This window comes from Zootermopsis nevadensis, unplaced genomic scaffold, assembly GCF_977971745.1.
Source record: "Zootermopsis nevadensis isolate Lab colony 2312 unplaced genomic scaffold, Znev_1.0 Znev_ptg000013l, whole genome shotgun sequence".
Classification (NCBI taxonomy): domain Eukaryota; kingdom Metazoa; phylum Arthropoda; class Insecta; order Blattodea; family Termopsidae; genus Zootermopsis; species Zootermopsis nevadensis.
In genome coordinates, this window is record NW_028259145.1 from 5,183,304 (window position 1) to 5,200,443 (window position 17,140).

The 17,140-nt window shown below is 43.3% G+C and overlaps 1 protein-coding gene and 1 pseudogene across 3 annotated transcripts in view; one reads left to right on the forward strand and one right to left on the reverse strand.

The window, feature by feature from the left end:
* LOC110832402 (uncharacterized) overlaps positions 1–17,140 on the reverse strand; it is a 277,620-nt gene that overhangs the window by 195,050 nt on the left and 65,430 nt on the right. The window lies entirely within an intron of this gene.
* On the forward strand, positions 14,539–16,684 carry LOC110832401 (kinesin-like protein KIF21B pseudogene; annotated as a pseudogene).

A 17,140-nucleotide genomic window follows, 5' to 3' on the forward strand; every position in this document is an offset into this window, starting at 1 on the left:
CTGTTGCGCCGTGTAGTCTAGTAGAGGGTCCTTCCTGCCTCCATCATCTGATCGATCGACCTGATGATGGAGGCAGCAAGGACCTCCGAAACGTCGGTAAACACATACATGGAAGACGTAAGAGTAGATGGCACGAGAATAATAAAATGAGTCCTGAAAACAGGGCGATAGAACGGATTAGACTCAACGAGACTAAGGCCCAGTGGTAGGCTTTCGTGAACACGATAATGAACTTTCGGGTTCCATAAATGTCAGGGATCTTGTTGCCCAGTTGAGCAACTGATAGCTTCTCAAATGGGACTCTGCTACATGGAGTTAGTTCTGCGCTACAATTTGATCATGTCTGTCCAAACTTTACAATTTTGTATGATATACATTAAAATAAACATAATTTATAATATTTTATAAGGATTGACAGGGTAATGGAACTGAGTCTGTGAAACATCTTAATGGCGTCGAAACACGAATCATGAGTTTGTCTGTATAAGAATTTGGAGCGAAACTGTCGTGGTTTGCTCCAAGACAGGTCTTAAAGTCCCACAATGTATAAGACCAGACCGAAGAAAACCACGATTAACCTAATCTCTGTCAAGACGGTGGTGGCAAGAACATCGATTGGGTTGACCCACAGCGTTACCGTAGGCACACAGCTGCTGTACCCGGTCCGTCTTGTACGAACAGACAGACACTCAATACGAGGTGCGATCGGAAAGTTTCAAGACTGTGTCAATAGAGGGCGAACCGGATGTAGTACGAGCTTCTGTCGCTAGGGGGTGCGGCCTAAATTCATAGTGAATCAGTGTGCCAGCCGGCATCATCGAATTAGCATTTGTTTCTTAGTTACGGGCGTTTTGGTAGTGCATTACACCGACCCTCCTGCGATTTCGGAATGGCGTGTGCATCAAATTTTGCCAAAGACTCGCCAAAACGGCTACGGAAACCTATGAAATGCTAAAGCAAGCATTTGGGGAGTCCGCAATGGGTCGTGCACAAATTTTTGTGTGGCATTCACGTTTTAAAAATGGCCGAACCTCTGTCGATGATGACGAGCGTTCTGGACGACCATCTTCGAGCACAACGCCCGAAAATGTTACGAAGATTCGGCAGACCATTCACGAAGATCGACGTCGTACCATCAACGACTTATGCGACATTGTTGGGATAGGCTATGGGAGGTTGCGTGAAAATGTGAGACGGAAGCGATAATGATTAAAAACTGGCGTTAGGGGAGGGTAAAGCGAGGAAACCTATACTGATAAACTAATAAATAGAAGTCATAAGAGGTGTACGGATACCTGAAGCAGCAAACAGTCAACTGAATGAAGACAATTACCGCAGACGACTGGAAACATTTTATTGAAACATTTTTCGCTGTCCGTCTGTGAACTCCGCGTGTTCAGTGCATTTCGACAGGTATTTTAAAGAGATGTCGACATGCAAAACGAACGAAGAACAAGGAGCAGAAAGGAGAATAATGGGACCAGAAGTAAAAGACGGACGACAAAAAAGTATGGAAAAGAGGAGGCGAAGTACGTCAAGTTTCAGTGCACTTGTCATTCACATGCAAAGTTCACTAATCCGCTTAACGTATCGTAACATGTAGCACGGTAATAAAATTCCGGGATTCATAAAACAATCATTAAATTTCTTAACCAGCTGAATGACTACAGTCATTAAACGAAGACTCAGCCATCGAATCAGTTACGGCACCGGTCAAAAAATTCCTTTCTTCAAGGTCACAGCAAAATCTTACATTTCTTGCAACACTGGAAATCAGTGGAGTGGTGACAACTCAGAACTCGCGGCGTAGCAATGCCAGCAACGTTTAATGTTGACTTTGAGCAGCGAGGTCAAGTATTTCTTCCAAGTCCTTGCAATTTGGTGAAGATCACTTTTTTACATCAAAGATCCAGACTACATTATTTTCCCCTTCAAATAATAATAGTATTTATGGTCCCTCGGCTCTGTTAGAAAATCGCAATTAGTAATGATGATAATGCAAGATTTCATTACCTTTACGGAGAAAAACCTGTGTTTCATTTCCTACAATTAGACAAAACAATAATTCTGCCTGTCATTTTGTATGGGTGCGAAACATGGTCTCTCACTCAGAGGGAGGAACACAGATTGCAGGTGTTTGAGGAGGATATTTGGGCCTAGGAGAGAAGACGATGGGACATGGAGAAAACTACATAATGACGAACTTATGAGATGGGCGGGGCATGTAGCGCGCATGGATGGGACAAAAGCCTGAGGGGAAGAGACCGCTGGGGAGACCTAGACGTAGATGGGAGGATAATGTCAGGCGGGATCTATGGGAGATAGGAGTTGAAGAAGATTGGATTTTGATGGCCCAGGACAGGGTCCGGTGGAGGGCTTTGGTTAGTTCGGTGATGAACCTTCGGGTTCGGTAAGCCATCTGGTTGGTTGGGTCCACTATTTGGGAAGCCTGAGGGGAAGAGACCGCTGGGGAGACCTAGACGTAGATGGGAGGATAATCTCAGGCGGGATCTATGGGAGATAGGAGTTGAAGGAGACTGGATTTTGTTGGCCCAGGACAGAGTCCTGTGGAGGGCTTTGGTTAATTCGGTGATGAACCTTCGGGTTCGGTAAGCCATCTAGTTGTCTCCACGTACTTAACAATTAGCTTAAAAATCTGTACTCCTCCCCCAGTATTGTCAGGGTGATTAAGTCGAGAAGAATGAGATGGGCGGGGCATGTAGCGCGCATGGATGGGACAAGAGGTGTGCACCGGGTGTTGGTTGGGAAGCCTGAGGGGAAGAGACCGCTGGGGAGACCTAGACGTAGATGGGAGGATAATCTCAGGCAGGAGGAAGCCTGAGGGGAAGAGACCGCTGGGGAGACCTGGACGTAGATGGGAGGATAATCTCAGGCAGGAGGAAGCCTGAGGGGAAGAGACCGCTGGGGAGACCTAGACGTAGATGGGAGGATAATGTCGGGCGGGATCTATGGGAGATAGGAGTTGAAGGAGACTGGATTTCGTTGGCCCAGGACAGGGTCCGGTGGAGGGCTTTGGTTAATTCTGTGTTGTTAGTCAGTTAGTTAGTTAGTTTATCAACATCTATGACAAAAATATCCGAGAAGTCTTGATATTCATGAAAATTTTACTAATAACCAGACTTAACACCCCTTGACTTGAGAGGCAGTAAAAAAAGCAGTTTATGAAGCTGTTGGGCTTCTAGACAGTTTCGAAACACTAAAACATGGGATTACATCAGCTACCGACACGAGAAATTCTCTAGCGAGTCATCGACCTAGGCAAGCCGCATTTGACAGAGATCCACGTGTATAACTTTGCTACGACAAATTCTAATTTTGCTCCGTCGTTGAATTTTACGTTCCATTCAGTTATGAGCAGTGGATTCGAAAATATTGTCGCCTAACCCCGCCATGACGTTAGTATGGCTTCTGGGAGCTTCTACCTCAATTTTCTGGAGTGGAGTAGAACATTCGACGGATTTCGCTAACAGTTACAGAAGTGTAAGTGGATCCTAGGCCCAGTCGTCATAACAGCGAGTTAAGTGTAAAGACATGGACGAGAGAACACAAGAGTGGTTCAGAAAAGAACATACTTAAAGACGTGAGGAGTTCCTGATAGACAACACTTATTCGGAGGGTTATTATTTCAGCTGTTTCAAGTAAAGTAAAGAAAAAATATTATAAATTGTAACTGTGGGAAATAAATCCATTTTCTGTTGTAAACGACCCACGTTTAATCAGTAAGTTACAATGTACTTCAAGCTTCGGACATATTTTGTGGACCTCCCAATATTTAATTCACTTTGATCATGGACAAACACGTACGTACCGACAAGTAAAATATTACTTGGTGCCTAAATTTTTGTATACAATGTTCTCTGTTCTGGAAATTAACATGGCAATGGAGCTGGTAACCCAAATATTTTAAGAATCAATAATTATGTGTAATAACTTTTAAATATTTGACTTCTTCTTTTGTCTAACAGTTTGGTTGGTTTCAAAGTTCTTGTCTCTGGCGTTTACATAAGTCTTTCGGTCTCTGAGAACCAACTTTCGTACTTCACTACCGCGTTGAACTACTGGTTTAGCCGGTATTGGGCCGTCTCATTAATTACGTTACTGCATGATGCATGATCTGTGAGCCTGAGCAGATCTCTCAAGAAGGAAGTGAATTGGACTGTAGATTTGCTGTTTCGGTACCGAGACTCATGAATAGGACGCGTAAAGCGGTCCTGTAAGGCAGCGCAGCAGTTGTTGAGATAAAAGACGTCTCATAAACCACAATGTGCCTATGAAGTCACTTCATCATAACTCTACTTGTGTGCTTATTTAGTAGCAGCGGGGCTAAAGTGTTTCTGGGGGGAAAATTCGACAAATGCTTGCAAATTATTAGGGCCTTGCTTAGTCACAGAAATCATCTTCACCAGGACTCGAACCCAGAAACTCTCCTGACTGAGGTTTCTCATTTAAATAGGCAACTACAGATCCCTGCCATATCCTTACTGACTAGATATCCGTCTTCTGGGTTGTTGCGCTGTGTAGTCTGGTCGATGTTAACCAACGTTTCAGAGGTCATACTGCCTCCGTCATCAGAGTATGAAGATTTCTGTCTTCTGGGTTCTTGCGCTGTGTAGTCTGGTCGATGTTTACCAACGTTTCAGAGGTCATACTGCCTCCGTCATCAGGGCGATGAGTATGAAGATTTCTGTCTTCTGGGTTCTTGCGCTGTGTAGTCTGGTCGATGTTAACCAACGTTTCAGAGGTCATACTGCCTCCGTCATCAGGGCGATGACGGAGGCAGTATGACCTCTGAAACGTTGGTTAACATCGACCAGACTACACAGCGCAATAACCCAGAAGACGGATATCTTCATACTCACCGCTGTGAGAACCTCAAGTCTTACCTTACTGACGAGTTATCAGCGATAATTTTAATGTCTCCTCCGACATGAGCGAAACTAATAAGCTCAAAAGTGTAGCAACAATAATTGTCAACAACCACACCCTGGGGTGAGAGAGGGCCCACGACAATTATTAGCCGCACGTAATGAGGAAGATTTTATGGTCAGTAAATATAACAATATGGCCCATAACACCTTTACGGCGTTGCCATGACTACGGTTATAATAACTATTCAAGCACAAACGTGACGGATATCGGTCACTAGACCCTTTATTAAAATTTATTTACGATTCATTTACAGACGTCGTCGGTAGCACAAACCTCAAATTATAGTATGACTAACAATCGACGAATTGGACTCGGTGTGGAAGAAAGAAGTCTTAGTTTAATTCAAAATAGCTGCCTGTCCTTGAATTTGAGAGGAAACCGCAGGATATCCCGGTCTTCAGTTGGAGGTGGGAAGACTGCCTCCGCTACCAATTTCCTGACTATGGGCTTCTCAACGATTCCACTCCGCAGAATTGCAGGCAGTTACGCACCTCGTTAACAGAGCGCCGTGCTCTAGCGCCAACTTCTCTGACATAATTGATCGGCGTGAAGTCTAAACTCGTATTCGCAGGCGACCTCAGGTCCTTTAATTTTTGTGAGAAGACGGGAACAAACGGAGGAAAGGTCGACGCTAGTTTTCTGGTTAGCGACGCCGTCTGGCCGTCTTAACTCCGACCATTAATGACACAATTTGTTCCACCTTTACGTTGGTATCTACCTACAAGTCCACACGACGTTAATACCGCCTTGAGAACGGCAGATCTCATACGTGTGGGAAATGTTCCCAGGTACTGAAATTACGAGGTGCGATCGGAAAGTTTCAAGACTGTGTCAATAGAGGGCGACAGGATGTAGTACCAGCTTCTGCCGCTAGGGGGTGCGGTCTACATTCATAGTGAATCAGTGTGCCAGCAGGCATCATCGAATTAGCATTTGTTTCTTAGTTACGGGCGTTTTGGTAGTGCATTACACCGACCCTCCTGCGATTTCGGAATAGCGTGTGCATCAAATTTTGCCAAAGACTCGCCAAAACGGCTACGGAAACCTATGAAATGCTAAAGCAAGCATTTGGGGAGTCCGCAATGGGTCGTGCACAAACTTTTGTGTGGCATTCACGTTTTAAAAATGGCCGAAACTCTGTCGATGATGACGAGCGTTCTGGACGACCATCTTCGAGCACAAAGCTCGAAAATGTTACGAAGATTTGGCAGGCCATTCACGAAGATCGACGTCGTACCATCAACGACTTGTGCGACATTGTTGGGATAGGCTATGGGACCTGTCAGCTAATTCTAAAGGAAAACTCCACATGCGACGCATCTTGTCTGAGGACCAGAAGCTGAATCGACTTCTCGTTTGTCAGGAGCTCAAAGATCTTGCAAGAACCGACCCCAACTTCCTTTCTAAGCTCCGTGTGACTTCTTCCTCTTCCCAAAGATGAAAATTCAGCTAAAGGGAAGGAGATTTGAGACGATAGAAGAGATTCAGGCAGAATCGCAGATGGTGCTTGACAGGCTGACAAAGAAAGATTTCCAGGGATGCTTCCAGGCTTGGCAGCGGCGCTGGGATCGTTGTGTTCACTCCCAGGGGAACTATGTCGAGGGTGATGGATGAATTTAATACCTGAGATAAGTGTACGGGTTTTTATACGCGCAGTCTGTAAACCTTTCGATCGCACCTCGTACTTCTCCGTTCTTCATTCCAGTTGTCTAAAAGTCGACTCCTAAGTCAATTCCACACGAAAATATCACAGTCCTCTGTGACTCATACACTTAAATAATTCATCACCGTAGCAAATTTTTGAAATGATGTAGCCAGACAGTTGAACCACCACGAGAGAGTCTTGAGTCGCGGCAAACGTGCTCTGTTATGAGTTAAATAAATCGCCGATTCACGCTTACTTACGAAAATAGGTGGATTGGTCGTAGTGGTTCAATTAACTGCTGGTCATACGAGATCAATCCGAAATTATTCAAGTGCCAGTGAATGCTTGTTTGAATTAAGCACAGTAATGCATTGAAACCGTGGCGGACATTTTTAAAAGTTGTAAGATGTACATCATAAAATGTAGGAATAAATTCATTTTATCAATAACCTTGCTTAATTTTGTCCCGCGCGCACACTTAAGCTTCTCGAAAGTTATCCTGCATCAACATTCTTCACTCGATATTACATCTTTAATCACTCGAGATGTATGAATGCAGATTAGTTGTTGAAAACCCGGTCTAAGTTCACGCCCTGTAGATTCGAACTTTTATAAAGTTGTCAGGGGCAGCAGGGTGTAATCTAAGTCGAAGCCGAGTGGTTAGCATTCCCGCTTATTTTTTCGGGAGATCCCAGAAATAAATATCGAATTAAAAATGACTACAGTAAAGTCGTGTATAAAGGTGACTGTACCGTTGTCAGCAGGGATATTGTTAAATGAGTTAGTCCGTCAGCATTCCTGCAGATCACAGTTTAAGAAACAGTGCTGCAGATTATAAATTCTTAAAGCCCATTTATGCTACAGAATTTCAACACAAGATGCGAAAAACGAAAAGAAACGAAGAAATATTAACGGAACATAATAACTTGTTCCATTTTATCAGTCTAATCACAATAAAATATTATTGAATATTAAAATATTAAAATATTACAATTAACATTTAAATATTTAAAAATTTAAAATATATTAAAATGATGCTCTCTATCGAAATGTTCGATTTACATCATCATGATGCTCTAATGTAAATCGAACATTTCGATAGAGAGCATCATTTTAATATATTTTAAATTTGTAAATATTTAAATGTTAATTGTAATATTTTAATATTTAATAATATTTTATTGTGATTAGACTGATAAAATTGAACAAGTATATATTCAACACAATATGACGCAATATTATCATCTCAGGAACATAATAAAATAAAATTCCCTTAAAGCTCGCTTAGAAATGGTGTGGTCCGTAGTAACACACCTCTGCACATTTATTTCTTAAAACTGAGCATCGAAGTGCGTAACTGTCCGATGTTTCAGCGAGGCGGATTACGCATTCTCTCGTCGGCTCCAGGGTTGGCGCATAAGTCGTAACTGCAGATAATATCCCATTTAACGCATTTACGATGGTGTAATCACATTTCCATCTCCGGCTGTACAACGCCAGAGACATCTATACCTGCGGAAAGCAAATGCCCTGTTTGTGAAGCAGTTAACGGATATTCTCACCGTAATCATAAAATGGCAAATCCACTCCCCTTTTAATTACATACGTTAACATAAAACTCTTTCTTTGCACATCACGGAATACATTCAAGCCCCTTTCTATTTCACAACCAACATTTTTTAATGAGCCGGCGTGACTGGCTACGGACTGGACTACCGGGGTTCGATTCCCGACGGTGGCAGAGGATGTTTTCTCTAGCCTCTGCGTCCAGACCGGTTCTGGGGCCCACCCAGCCTCCTATCTAATGATTACCGGGGTCTTTCCCTTGGGTAAAGCACGGCCGGAGCGTGATACTGACCATTCACCCCATCTAGTGTCGAGTTCAAGAATGAGTACTAGCTATACCGCCTCTCCCCTTAAGCGCCTACATGGCGTATAGTGGGACAGCTTTACTTAATTTACTTTTTAACCAAAATTTGAATGGTCTCTCTCTGCCCGAAAAAACCTTTTGGTCTCGATAATTCTCCTTCTTAATAAAAATAGTTAATTCTTTCATTTATCTAGCGTAATAATTCTGTATAGTCGTGTCTGTTCCTTTCAATCAAAAGGAAAACTTAGAAAACCAAGAAGTAGATGGGATGATACGGATATAGATTTCAATGAAATAGGACATGAAGACGTGGGCCGCTTTCTTTGGCTGAGGATGAGGTCCAGCAGAGTGAACACGATAATGGATTCCGTGTTCCACAAACGGCAGGGAGTATTTTCTTTGGCCAAACCAGAAAGTTCAACGAGTCTTTTCCGTGCACTTAGTTAATTACTGTCCTATCGGAATTTGATGGTCCGTCGTACCGACGCGCAGTTCCGTCCACCACAAAACAGAATTCGACGACGGTCACGTGTTCTCCAGGCGCGTCGCGAGCTCTGATCTACTTCCAGGTGGCAGGTCCGTAGCGTCCTCTGGCCGGCCGACCAGGGCGGTCATCCAATCTAACCAACAACCCGGAAAATACGTGAACTATGATCAGGGTATCAACTTCCACACTCTTAGGAAAGATGTCTCCCCCTCTAACCCCTCCGAAACCAAACTTACTTTCTTCTATTTGCCATCACTTTTCAGCTACGGTTTTGAAAAAGTAATGCGACTGAGTGACTCGTGCGGGAGACGGGATTTTATTAAAAATCTGGACACAGCTGTTCCCAATGCGGAGACAATGTTGTGCAACTGTGGTCAAAATTTTATTCGTGGGAATATTAAGTCCAGTTCAGAACCTCATGTCTTCTCGTCTGCTGTCTAAAAAGGTAAAAATAAAAAAATAATTTTGCCTGTCGTTTTGTATGGGTGTAAAACTTGGTCTCTGACACTAAGGGAGAAACGTAGAATGAGGATATCTGAGAACAGGATGCTGAGGAGAACATTTGGACCGAAAAAGGATGCAATACTAGGACGCTCGATAAAGTTGCATGAGGAGCTTCATAAGTTGTACTTTTCGCCAAATATAATTAGACTGATTAAGTCAAGGAGGGTAAGATGGGCAGGGTATGTAGCCCGCACAGGAGAGAAGAGGAATGCATACAAAATTTTGGTCAGCAAACCAGAAGGAAAGAGACTAATAGGAAGACCGAGACGTAGGTAGGAGGATAATATTAAAATGAATGTTGGAGAAACACGATGGAGTGGAATAGACCAGATTAATCTGGCTCAGAATACGTACCAGTGGCGGGCTCTTGCGAACATGGTAATGAACCTTAAAATATTGGGAATTTCTTGAGTGGCTGAGGGACTGTTAGCTTCTCAGGAAGGACTCGGTACAGAAAGTAATTGAGTAAGTGAGCAAAATAATTTTGCAGAGCATAGTAGGAGCCTTGAAAGATCCAATGAAAAAATCTGGCAACGCAGCTTACCCTTTTACTACTGCAACTTTCGTCCTGTAGAAGGACGGGAAGGGGGAGATTCAGCGAGTCGTCGGCCCAGCTGCCAATCCTCAAATGAAGATTTGGCAACAGCGCTACATTCTTCCGTCCGCAGCTGCGCTTGCTACGTCAAACTCTGGCAAGACTAGTGCAACCCTCAACCAGCATTAAGTTTCATTAAAGAAACATTTCTTTGCAAAATTTGTTTGTTTACATATAAATGTGTGATTTCAACTCGGCCTCTCTGTGTCCACTACATTCGGTAGGACCCCGTTCCAATCTCGTCCCGGCTGTCGGTAATCTTGATAGATTTTTCACCTGAAGACGGAAGCAGAATCAGCTTCCGAAACGTTTTAATTTTACATTTTAGACAACGGATAAAGTCCAAGAGAAATGTTTTACAGACTGTGACGCACCGCTGTCAGTATCCTCAGACTTAAAAATATTAATGTTTTCCGTTAGTCACTTCTCGGGTTCAAATCTCTTCCCAGAGACCGGCGATCCGGTTTTCTTTAAAGCATAGTCTTCAGTCCCTCGAGACAAATACGACCGCTTCCTTCCATATCCTTTCCCAATCATTATTCATTATCGTCCAGCGGTTCATAGTCTGAACTGCTGATTGCGTCAGGAAAGAAAAACCCACCAAAACAAATGGCAATAAGACGAATAAGAACGGCAGCGAAAAATCGGGAATCAATAGAACGTGAACAAATAATATCCGGAGAAGTCTCCACCCACAACCCCTGCAAAATTAGACCCTCAAGAAATTCCCAAAAGTTTCCATCGAGTCAGCTACGAAAATATTGCTTAGGAGAGTCGCGTCTTATGTTTAAATAAATAAGTAAATCTTAAATTAATAAGTTATATCACAGTCCAACTCGTCTGTAAAACAAACATTTATTAAAGTTAAGAAATCCTTTACCGCACGATGTTTAATTTAAAAAGTAAACTCCTACAAAACTCACAAATTAAAAAAATAATTAAATACACGGAGCATAGTCATTCTTCGGAAACTGCGTGTCGCCCAGAAGTTTAAAACATCCCTTTCCTTTTGCAAAAGCCGAAAATTAATTATTTTGTTCAGAACAGATCACCAAGTCTCAGGTTTGTTGTAGCGTTTTGTAACGACGAACATTTTAATATGAGACTTTCTCAGCTGCCCACACACAATCCTCAAGAATGAGAAACATACCTTAAGGCCGTTCACACACGTTCTCATCCCAAAGACGTGTATTTAGTTACCGTTTGTACCATCATGAAGCACTATTTGTGTTTATACTCGGGGAACATAGAAAATATAATTCATGGTCTTCTTACGGATCGTCCCAAATTGAAAATAACATCGGAAAATTGTTCACGTAAATATTTTCACAGCAAACTTCATTCACACGAACGTCGTTGTACGGTTGTAAGTATTCGTTTGTAATCCGGAAAAACAGACTCTGGATCTCCATCTGGGGGCCTTTAATCCTCCCTAACGTTATTCATGATTTTACTCAGTGCCTACTTGCAAATTCTGGCGCAACACTTTGAAGTACTGATCCTGGCATTCAATGTTATATGCAAAACATCCTTAAATAAAGCAAGACAAGTATCCATTAAGAGATTTCAGATTTTAAACAGGGTGGGGCATAAATAGAACCACTTCCGCTTTGAAAAGCTCTCCACTCTGCCCTTAAAGCTCACAAGTGACTCTTCAGTATCGGTTAGATAACAGAAAAATCAGTTTCAGAAAAGTTCAAGATCCACAGTAAATCAAATCAGCTATTAATAACTCTATCCTGAATAAGACGTGGAAATATCGAACTCTCTTAAAATTCTGTTCCAGGCTTTACGACGAACGAATGACTGAAACTTCCGGAAATTGAAATGACCACATCCGCTCACATGTTGACGTCACACGCCTAATGGACCAGCAAATAGCAGCAAATCCAATTATCAGAGGTCAACTTGTGCCCACGATATTAAATTATCTTTTCAGCTTCGTCAAAATGGAGAACATCCATTTGCAAAATGCATCTGAACAAAATTGTGCGTACAATAATTTGAAATTAGCCGCATTCACGGGGACATTCAACAGTAAGTACCGACAGGGACTTCATTTAAGTACATGTTAGAAGTGTCGCAAAATCCCTCATATCCCAAGCGGTTTTTACATCGTCGTGGTACAGAAGAGAGAGGCCAATGGTAGAGTCTCGTGAAGACTGCAATGAACGAGTTTTAAGGGACGCATCCTGTTCTGTGTCAAACTTCCGGTTGACAATCCACCTACAGTGCAATGCTTACTTATTACAGTTTTAATGCTTATTAAGAATCCACTACATGTTTCGACCTTAACTGGTCATCTTCAGGTGGTTCTCTATAAGTGTTTCAAACTACAAGTTTCCACGGGTAACTAAACCTACATAGCCCGGTATACTAAAGCAGGTTAGCTGCTTAAGACACAATCCATTATATGGCGAAGTCAATAACACAAAATGTATACAAATCAGCAGTCACATCTACGAGGCGCGTCCCAAAAGTAAGTTTCCCACTCGTCCCACAGCTAGCAAACCTTATATTGCGCGAAGCGACTGTGCGTACGTGATAGAGCAATGACGTAGCATGGCGCATGCACTAACGGTACTTCCCGCGTTCTCACAGTAGCATCGTTGCAGCTGTTGAAGATGGAGGTTCTTATTCCAGCTCCCGCCGACTGTGAAGTGCGGTCAGTGATAACGCTAGGCCGCACACGGCTCGACGGACAGCAAGTCTCAAGCAGGAGTTCAGCTGGGAGGTGTTTAATCATTCACCCTACAGCCCGGACCTCGCTCCCAGTGATTTCCATCTTTTCCTACACCTCAAGAAATTCCTGTCCGGTCAGCGTCAGCGTTTTGAGAATGACAGAGAGGCGGAGATGGTTGTCACACAGTGGTTCCAATCCCAGGCGGCAGACTTCTACGACACAGGTATTCAAAAGTTGGTCCTACGGTATGACAAATGTCTCAATTCCGGTGGCAAATATGTTGAAAAATAGCTGGACACTTGCTGTATCTGTTGCAATAAATATTTCCATGAAATTGTGTTTTGTTTCTGTAAACGGCCCCAGGGAAACTTACTTTGTAGACCAGCCTCGTATTACTTTAGAAAACTTATAGAGGACCACTCGTTACACTGCTGCACCAAAACCCGTCGCGGCCAATGGTAGATCTCCGAGGCAGTGGCGTACATGCAACAAACAACAACGTCAAAAGCGGTCGTCAATCGAACCCACGCTCAGAACTGGGATCGTTCCAAGATGGAAAATAATGAACCACGCTCTGCTACCATTTGATCCGCTCTCCCCAACCTCAACCGCAGTCGAAATGGGAAGGAGGTGTCAGTTCTACATGTCGTAGGTTCGGTTGGCCCACGCCCCAGACAATAATGTACTCAAACGCACAGATATCCAATATGCAATAAATTTAATTACTCAAAACAAACGCCACATCAATACAGTACTTAATATGAATGCCAAATATATATTACTTGGGCCATTGATAACACAAAACTATTACCAACAAAGATCTTGATTTAAAAAAATATAAGTTGATACAATAGCGTCATATTGTGAATTAAAATTTAATTATTCGTGGGTTTTTCCGTCTAATCACAATTGTATATAAATAAAATTATACATAAGATATTAAAATAAAATAACTTTTAACTTTACACCTGAAGATGGTTCAATGTAACCGAAACATGTAGTAAAAAGTTGTACCAAATATGTAAACGATATTTTAATATCTTATGTATAATTTTATTTATATACAATTGTGATTAGACGGGGGAAAAAACACGAATAATTAAAAAAATATGTAAATACAATCAAAGCAATCAAGATAAAAATATCTAATACAATCGAGGTCCACACAACAGCCTCACTATAGGTAATACCCCTACGTCTCCCTCGGCTGGGACCACCCCGAGGGACCAGAAATATCAACCACATAGTAGTGCCCCGTCAACAAAACAACAGGACGGGCAACTACTACAACAAAATACAATACCACCTAATGTCACCTCACAGGGCGTACCCAGCCGGAGAGACGTGGTCGACCGACCTGCAGCTACAGACCAGCTGAGAGAGATTGTCTGACTGAAAACCTTCTGTGTTCTGGCTACATCCGTTGGCAACTTTTTAGGTTGTAAGATTTCAGGTTGTTTTATCGTTTTGTATGTTGGGCAGTCTGTGCGAGTGTATTTTCAGTGGCTGTGGTGGATAGCTCAGTCAGTATAGTGACTAGCTACGGGCTGGACGGCCGAGGTTCGATCCCCGACGGGGGCAGAGGATTTTTCCTCTAGCCTCTGCGTCAAGACTGGCTCTGGGGCCCACCCAGCCTCCTCTACAATGGGTACCGGGGTCCTTTCCCGGGGGTAAAGCCGGCCGGGGCGTGATGCTGACCACTCACCCCCATCTAGTGCCGAGGTCAAGGAAGAGAGGAGCTATACCTCCACTCCCCCCAAACGCCTACATGGCGTATAGTGGGACAAACTTTTACTTTTGTTATGGTTGTACGACAAGTTCGTGTTTCAGTGATTGTGTAATCTGCTTTATTAAGTGAGTGTGATAGGTTGTTACAAATATTTAAAATTTATGCTGGGCTCAATTTGAACTAGTGAATTTTCTGCTGTATCAACAAGGAATACCATGTCTACAACAGCAGGAGATGAAGACTCAAGTGTTCGAGTGGCTGTCAGGATCAGACCGCAGATAGCACGAGAACTGATCGACGTGTGTCGGATTTGAACCAGTGTTACGCCAGGCGAGCACCAGGTGACTCTGGGCTCGGACAAGGTCTTCACATACGATTATGTCTTTGACACAAATGCCTATCAAGAGGATGTGTACACAACCTGTGTAGAAACTCTTGTGAATGGATCTCTTGAAGATTACAATGCAACTGTTTTGGCGTATGGACAGACAGGATCTGAAAAAACGTATACTCTGGGCACTGGATTTGATGTGGAAGTTCAGTCGGAGCAGGTTGGAATCGTCCCACGGGCGATACGTCACCTCTTCCATGGAATTCAGGACCGTGCAAACCAGGCTCAGGAATCTGGTCAGCCGGCGCCAGAATTCAAAATAGTCGCACAGTTTATGGAACTCTATAATTTGATCCTTCAAGGGGACAATATGCGGAGAACGGTGGAATTAAAATCCACGAAGATGCTTCGGGAGGCATTTATGTAATGGGAGTATCTATGAAGCCCATCATGTCGCCTGAGGATGCTCTTCAGTGCTTGCGCATGGGAGCGCTCTCGAGGACAACGGCCAGCATCCAGATGAATTCTCAGTCTTCACGCTCACATGAAATATTCACACTTCACATTAAACAACAACGGATGGTGAAAGTGGAAAATGTAGATAATTGGGAGTGTGTGGTAGCAACTGATCCATCTAGTGAGTTTGAAACCCTTACAGCCAAATTCCATTTTGTTGACCTAGCAGGGTCAGAACCCCTGAAGAGGACTGGAGCTACTGGTGAACGTGCAAAATATGATATCTCAATAAACTGTGGTCTCTTGGCTTTGGGAAATGTGATATCAGCTCTCGGTGACAAGTCAATAAAGGCACTTCATGTGCCGTACAGAGATTCAAAGCTTACAAGGTTGCTTCAGGACTCACTTGGAGGTAACAGCCGAACAATAATGATAGCATGTGTGTCATCCAGTGATCCTGACTTCATGGAAACACTGAATACTCTCAAATATGCTAACAGGGCACGAAATATCAAGAACAGGGTTACCATAAATCATGATAAATCATCTCGGACCATCGTTCTCTTACGACAAGAGATAACAGCAGTTCCAGCTGGAACTGCTGGAATACAACCGGGGCAAAAGTGTGCTCGGCGAAGATGACGTTGAGACTGTAAATGACATGTTTCACGAAAATACTATGCTGCAGACAGAAAATAACAATCTGCGAACTACAGTAAACGCCATGTAAGAAACAATGGATGTGCTCAGCAGTAAGAACACCCACCTTCTGGCTGAAAGGGCTGTTGGTGGCTGGATACAAGCAGGTAGTGACTCAGATGTAACAGAGATGATAGAAGGCTACTTGAAAGAGATTGAAGAGCTTCGTGCCAAACTCCTAGATTCATAAGCCATGTGTCAGCAGCTGGAGATGGTGTCTTCGTGTCTTCCTGCACGAGTCCCACTTAGTCCTCATGTGCCCATGACAGGCAGTTTTGGCATACATCTTCTGTGGGCAGCCTGATTGCTGAAGCAAAGAAAGGACTACAAAAGGACATGGAACTGCTGTCTAGAAGCAGTAGAGGCCAGCAAGGGGAAGGAGATGATGGCAAGAAAAATGGCGTGGAAGATGATGCAGAGGGTGAAAGTGGTAATACTGATAGCGAAGAAAAGGCTGGTGAAAATGAAGAAGACAGTGACAGCGTCACAGACACAGAGGATAAAGACGAAGAAACTGCACGTTACGGTTTGGAGCTGGCGGAGTTGACCTCAGAGATCAACATCAAACAGAAGCTGATAGAGGAACTGGAGCGGTCGTCAAGCGAACCCACGCTCAGAACTGGGATCGTTCCAAGATGGAAAATAATGAACCACGCTGTGCTACAATTTGATCCGCTCTCCCCAACCTCAACCGCAGTCGAAATGGGAAGGAGGTGTCAGTTCTATATGTCGTAGGTTCGCTTGGCTCACGCCCCAGACAATAATGTACTCAAAACACAATAAGATACAATTAACAATAAACCAATTTAATTTCTTAACACAAATGTCAAACATGCACACTACCACTAGCCATTGATAAAACAATTACAAAACAGAAGGCTCTTAATTAAAACATATTAACACAATCAAGGCCCCACAATACGGTGCCCTCTCGGCAGTACACCCTACGTCTCCCTCGGCCTGGACAACCCCGAGGGACCCAAAATATCTCAACAAATCAGTAGCGGCCTCCGTCCTCCAACAAACAATTCAATAACAAATAGGACGGGCAACTACCACAATAAAACACTTACAATCTGATGTCATCTCGCAGGGCGTGCCTAGCCGGAGAGACGTTGCCGACCGACCTGTAGCTACAGACAACAAGAGACAGAGAGTCTAACTCCTTTCTTCTGTGTTCTGGCGAGCAAG